Source organism: Arachis stenosperma, chromosome 8 (genome assembly GCF_014773155.1).
Source record: "Arachis stenosperma cultivar V10309 chromosome 8, arast.V10309.gnm1.PFL2, whole genome shotgun sequence".
In the NCBI taxonomy this organism is placed as follows: Eukaryota; Viridiplantae; Streptophyta; class Magnoliopsida; order Fabales; family Fabaceae; genus Arachis; species Arachis stenosperma.
In genome coordinates this window covers 48,261,305-48,268,730 of record NC_080384.1, presented here as the reverse complement: position 1 = coordinate 48,268,730, position 7,426 = coordinate 48,261,305, and positions in this window count along the sequence as shown.

Here is a 7,426-nt window from a genome sequence, read left to right as displayed (position 1 = left end):
TATAATATGCTTAACTTATGTGTTTAGAATATAAATTAACAAAATCTTATAAATAAATATAATGAATATGGACCGACAGATCTTCTCTCCGGATCCATGGGGATTTTGGAACACATGGGATTGTTTCAAACCCTAGAATTAGATCCACACAACTCATCTGTTGGGTTTTCTGGTCACACATTGAATCCACATCCTATAATAATGCAACATTGCATCATAATAGCAATTCTCTTACAGGTAGGTTGACATATTAATAATAATATCACAGGCCACCCAACTATATCGTTTTTTAATGTTAAATTCTTCATCATAATAATGATAATGCAAAGTCAAATGTATTAATTAATGCTTGTCTAAAAATATTTATCATTTTCTAATCATCACATACAATTTTAATTATTTGTAGGTATTAATTGTTATGATAAAATTGACGACAATGTAGTATGATTGTCGCAAATAATAAGGTACTGATGTTTCTTATTTTTGATACCGTATTTATTTTTGTTGCTTGCAAGATTATATTTATTGGGCTAACGCGTGCTGCTGATCTACAACCTTACGTAATAATAAAATAATAAAAAATTAGCTAACATATATTTTAAAGGCACATGATAAATTTATCATTAATAAAAAATTTTAAATTTTTTTTATTTAATAGATATAAAATAAGAATTGATATACTCAGTTATACAATCAGTTATAATTAGCATTATAATTAGTTCGTATAAAAATTTAAATGTATAATATTTTTTGTAGTTTTAATAATTTTTTTTAATTTATAATCTTATCACATATCTTTAATTAGAACACAAGATAGATAAATCTAAATAATAATAATAATAATAATAATAATAATAATAATAATAATAATAATAATAATAATAATAATAATAAGTCAAAACTATGAATGTGTTTGGTTAAGAAAATTATGCATGACCCAAATTCGATGATGTGCTGTTCAGCAATATTGTGCTGCTGTTTTCGGACTTTTCAACTTAATTGTCACCATGTTTAATTTAGATCTAATTATCTAAATTTAAAATTTTAAATACAAAGTATTTTTATACAGTAAATAAAATATCTTAGAAAATTTTGATTAACTTATTTTGGATAAAAAAAATCCAGACAAATCAATTTTGACTGAACCGCATTATTTTAAGGTTCAAAACTTTCTCATAAAACATAAATAGAACCCCTTCATCAAATAAAATATTTTTGTGTAATGAAAGGTAAAAGCAGTAATATATTGCTAATATATTTAAAATTGTGACATTATTTAAATGAATTAATTTAAAATAATGATAATTGGTCCGAAAGCATGTTGTTAATTAATGTGTTATTATTTGAATTCAGTTATAGGTTCTAAAGATAGGAAAAAAAAAAATTCGTCAAAACTGATATCTACTGGAATTATCCACGACTGGGGCTAAATAGAAATTTGTTAAATTGCAACTTTGCAAGGGATAAAAATTCGCTCCCGTAAATTTGGACTGTTATGTCTAGTTATAGATTTTTAATTATTATTTATGTTAATACATTAAGAGAGTATTATTATAGAACTATGATATTAATTGTCTATTAAAAATTATATGATGTTATGAGGAGTGTTAGGGTGTCAGTAAATTTTGTGATTTGTAGTAATTAATTAATTATTATTAGTATTTTTAATAATGTGAAATTATATCTAATGATGTGAGATTACTTATTTTTTTGTTGATTAAGTGCTGACCATATTTTAATAAAAGTGTTGACTGTCTAAACTTTTTCTTGTGTTATTATATTGAAAAGTATTTTTATATTTTTTAAATTATTATTTTGATAATAAATATATTATAGATGGTGTTGAGTAAGTTATGTTTTTTGAACTGTTTTTAATTTTTTTTTAAAATATCTATAAATATCTATAGATATTTTTTTTTTGAAATAATTAAATAGAAAATTATAAACGGCACATAGGACTACACATAAATTGGATAATATTTATATCTCTCTAGTAATTATCTGTATTCTATTCGAATTTTGTGAAATTATTAGATTGGATCAGATCCGTATTTTGATAGGATCGGATTGCAGATTCTACAATGACATCCACGGATCCAATCTGCAGATCTATACCTATAATATAAATAGCATAGTTTAAGACACGCAAACCCTAATGGCTTAACCTTTTTGCGGCATTGTTCTCTTTCTCCTCTTTCACCTAGACCTAGTTCCACTGTCTTAGACTCACCTCACTTCTGACCAATTCTACCTCCATTATCGATGTTCACTCCAACATCACCGGCACTCATTCATCGATCGTCACGTCTCCCCATCGTCTCGTTAAACCGCGTCTCCTAAGTTCGTCTCCATCGTCGAGTGGCACTGAGGGTTTAGAACCATTGCATCAATGTTAGTTATTAATGAGCTTAATGAATTTTTGCGGTGATCTAGTTATTTAATTGTAAACTGATATGGTCTATTTAATTGTCGGATTGTTCATTTGTTTGGAAATTAAAATGATTGATAAGCAACTTACCAACTAACAACATAAGGTTTTAGCGATTATCAAAATCGGTCGCTAAATCGATAGCTAAGTTTATAGCTACTGATTTTCAAGAAATATTAATCGCTAAATCGATTGTTATATATACTGATAATTTCTTATAGTGCACCATCTTCATTTGTTTTATGATTTTATGATATATTATTTTTAATTTTTTATGTTGTATTTTAACATAAAATAATTAAACTTAAATTTTGTGTTATTAAATTTTTTTTATTTAAAAGAATTTTTATTGATAATATTTTAAGAATAAATAAATTTTAAAAAGTAAAAAAAATAGATTTTATGAAATTTTTTTATAAAAGTAAGACCTTAAAATAATTTTTTAAATTATGCAAATATACTTGATATCCAATCTAACCCAATTCGATTTATAAGTATGCAAATTGAATTAGATTCAACTATGCGAATATCATATCTGATAAGTGTAATGCGACTCAAATAAAATTTTTCGACTATATATAATTCGATTCAATCCAATGTACAGTTCTAATAACACAAATACAGAAATCTACAAAAAAATATCGTCCATAAATACTCATCGCCATCTCTAATTGGTTCGTAAAGTCACCAGTACTTCGTTTATTCTTCCAATCACACAATGTTTCCATGCTTAGCTTTTTTATTCAATTATCTTCTTCAAGTTTATATGAGATATGACAATCAACATATAGGCTCTAAGGCATAAAATGATGAGTTTTAATATTAATTAAATTCAACCAAATTAAACTATAAAATTTAAAATAATATTAATTATAATTAATTTTTATTATATATGTTAGACTAAATTAAATACAAATTTTAGAATAATATCATTCATAACTAATTTTTATTATATTAAATCAACTTAATTAAATTTAATTCAAAAAAAATTTAAATGTGTAACATTACCCTTAACATTAACAGTTGGATGACATTCATTATTTAATATAAGAAAATCTTCATTGATTAGCGTAATTAATAATAAGTTACTACAAGCTAATTAGTAATCTAATATGATATTACAACATTGACACACTGTTCAATTTAAGATATATTCTTTATTATATTTTGATATTCACAATTCTCACTGAGTCTTTCTTTTTTAATTTCTTTCCCGCTGTAATAAGAATTTCTGATTTCAAATATAAGACATGTGATAGAACATATATATGTTTTTTTTTTGGGTTCATAAATATACTTGAGATTAATTTTTATGTACGATGATAATTATTTTTTGGTTTAATTATTTTACTGATCTTTATAATTTTATCGAATTTTTAATTAGGTTTCTATATTTTATTCTTTTTAATTAAGTTCTTATACTATAATAGATTTTGTAACTAAGTCTTTATCATGACAAAAATGTTAGAATTAACAGAATATTCAATTAAACTATACAAAATATTCAGTATTAGGATATTCGTTAGTTTCAATATTTTTGTTATAGTAGGACTTAATCACAAAATTTGATATGATTTAAGGACTCAATCGAAAACGAAAAAAAAATATATAAGAACTTTATTTTAAATTTATAAAATTATAGGGACCAATAAAGTAATAATTAAACCTTATTTTTGCTTATCTTCTACATGAATTTTTTTATTCTTTTTTACAAAGAAATTTTTTATATGGAGTCTCATATGCAGGTCTTTACATAAAGTTGATAGTTAAAAATTATTAAATAATTTGACATATCTAACTAAATTGTCATCTAACGATTTTTAACTATTAATTTTAATAAAGACAACTACATTTAAGATTTTATTTTTTTAATTATTAATTAATAGAATTAGAAGCTTAAGAAGCTTAAGTTAAGGTTGTAACGATGACTTTTGACATATCTAATTAAACTTTTGAAATGTATTATTTTATCAGTTTTCACTACACTTTTCTTCGAGATTTCGAGACATGAAGCTTAAGTTAAGGTTGTAACAATGACTTCTAAGAACGGCTAAAACAATGGCTGAAGTTAAGACGTGCACTTTCTCACGTCCTGTATATTAGATTCAATTTTCTAAAATTTTTACATTTTTTAAAAATGGCTTTTTTAACTTTTTTGAACAGAGGTTTCATTGTTTTTCTTTAAATTTATAAAATTATTATCACTGTATTATTAATTATCCAACAAACACATGCTGGCTTGGTTTTTATGAAGCCTATTTGGACTAATTCAGTTTATAGATAAAAAATGAGATACTTTGTATAAAAATACAAATTGTTTGGGACATTTATATAAATATTAAATTTCATAAGAATTAAACTAATTATTAGATACAAAAATTTGGGAAACGTTTTATTTGTATTTTTATTTTAAATTTTTTGTTTTAAAATTTTATGAAAAAATAGTAAGATTAATAAAATTATATTTTCTATTTTTATTTCATGTTTTCGTCATAATGAAAACGCAACCCACAAGTACTCTAAGATTAGAGTAAACTATTAATTTTGCATCCGAATTTTTAAAATGGTAAAAAAAATTATCTCCAATTTTGTTAATGATAAAAGTGTCTTCTAAATTTTAAAAAATGAATCAGAAATACCCAATGTAGAGAGAAGCCATCTCCGTTAATAGAATTAACTAAAATGGCAAACAAAAATGCCAATATATGACATCCGTTATATGAAAGTTTCGTTACACTTTCATTTTTAAATTTAAAACCATACTAACCCTAATTCTCAATTTTCCCAAATTCATGGTGGTGATTATACGACGGAACCCCTCTGCACTAGTTCCTCTGTCTCCATTGCAGTCGCCTCTATGGTCACCACCAACACTAAACAACCACTACCAAAATTTTCATCACCACCACAATATTATTCTTATACGAGTGATTATTATTTTTCTTCTTCATTTATAAACTTTAATACTTAAATTTGTTTATGAACCTTTAATTAAAAATTATAGACAAATTATTATAAAAAAATTGTAAAATTTTAAATTTTATTGGTTTAAAAATTATGAAATTTAAATATTTAAAATTATATATTAAAATTTCAAACAAATTTAAAAAAAAATTAAGTTTACCGTTAGTTAAATTTGTCGGTAGTTATTAATTTAAGAGAAAAAAATTTTAAATAGCTTTTGATAATTATTTCAAAAGACAAGAAGACCCTAAAAAATACTCTTTCGGCCCCTAATCTTTATTTTTATGAGACTAATTAGTCTTTCTGTTAATATCTTCTATCTGTATTAATCAAATAAGTCTACATGACATGTTAAACTGTTGATTTATCCATTAAGAACCAACTAGAATTAACAAATTCATTTTTGTTAGAAGTCTCATTATCTTTTAAGAATAAATATCAAGGCTGTTTAGTTTTATTTTTATTTTTCATTACCTTTTTCAAATACTTTAGCTAAATTTACTGCGTAAAACTAAAAATTATTAGTGATTTTTAAATAATTTTTATTTATAAAAATCAAATAGAAGATATATTAGTAATTAACATGTCACATAAAAATATTAAAGGTCGAAAATGATTTTTTTTTTTGTTTGGAGACCTCGTAGTCCTTCAAAAAATTATCTGTGGCCAAGTTAGATATTCACTCTTAATTTAATTATTAATAGATAATATATTACTGTCAGATTTCTCAGGAAATAAATCCGACAATAACAAGCTCTAAAATTTTGTTAATTAAAAATTTATATCACTAAATTTGTCGGTATTTAGAGGCGGATGAAAAATTTACCGATAATTTTCAATGAGATTTATATCGTCGGATTTATTCTGTTGCTAAAACTGACGATAAATGCATTATTGGCAGATTTTTTTACTAAATCTACGTGTAAATACGAGGATATTCAATGATTTTTTTGTAATGTACAATTGTAAAAGGAAAATTAAAGGATCCCACTCTTAATTTAAAAATAAAATATTAAAAGATTTATCTATTTTATATTCTAAAAATTCATATTAAATTTATAAATTAAATTTTTTTTATTAAAATATAAAAAATTTAATTAATAATAAATGTCCGGCACGTATGAGCTAAATTCAATATTAAAATACGAGCAAAGTCGGCAACTAGTTGGCGCGATTATTTCGGAGTTCAGTTTACGAGACATACGACTTGTGGAAATATGGAATTTATTATTTCCTCGTATGGCAAAACCAATCTTTAAAAGCTCATAATGCCAAATCTAATTAGCCATATATTTTTGTTTTTTTGGGGGTTTTATTGCTTCATTTTTACTATAAATGTTGGCAGTGTGTTTTATTATTATAAAAATGATATTTCTCGATTTTATGACTTCTTTTCTCTTCCCTAGAGGAAGGAGTAATAATGATCTCACTCAACTTATCTATCTGTATTCTAATAATCTTATGTTATTATATAGTTTTTACGATAATGGTTTGGATTCTGTCTCTTAACCAAATATATTTATTTCTACTTGTAAGAAATATAGTAAACATAAGAATTTTATTTTTATTTACTATGTGTATATGTAATTAAATATTTTTTTGTATATATTATAGAGTAGTTTGATAATTAGTTTCTTAGATAATTTTGTAATGGACGTATAAATTCCTAGAAAAAGTATCAAATAAGATTTTGAAAAAATTTTGCGATATGTTCGATTATTTCAAAAAAATGACGAAAAAAAACGGGCTAGTCCGTGAATAAAACGGGCAATCCTTTTTTTTTACATTTTTCTTGAAAAGTAACATTTTTAGCTAATATTTCTTCCAATCCAATTCACTGACTAAAAAGAATACTATTTGTTTAAGATTTTTAATTTAAAAGTGATTTTTTTATCAAAATATTTTTTAAAAAATAAAATAAAAAGGTGAACGGGACCAACCCATTTAACACATCGGGCTGAAAAATTATGGTTTGTGAATGAAATGGGCTTAAATGGGCCAGGTTGGCTTGTTTGACGGCCCTTACCAACTTTT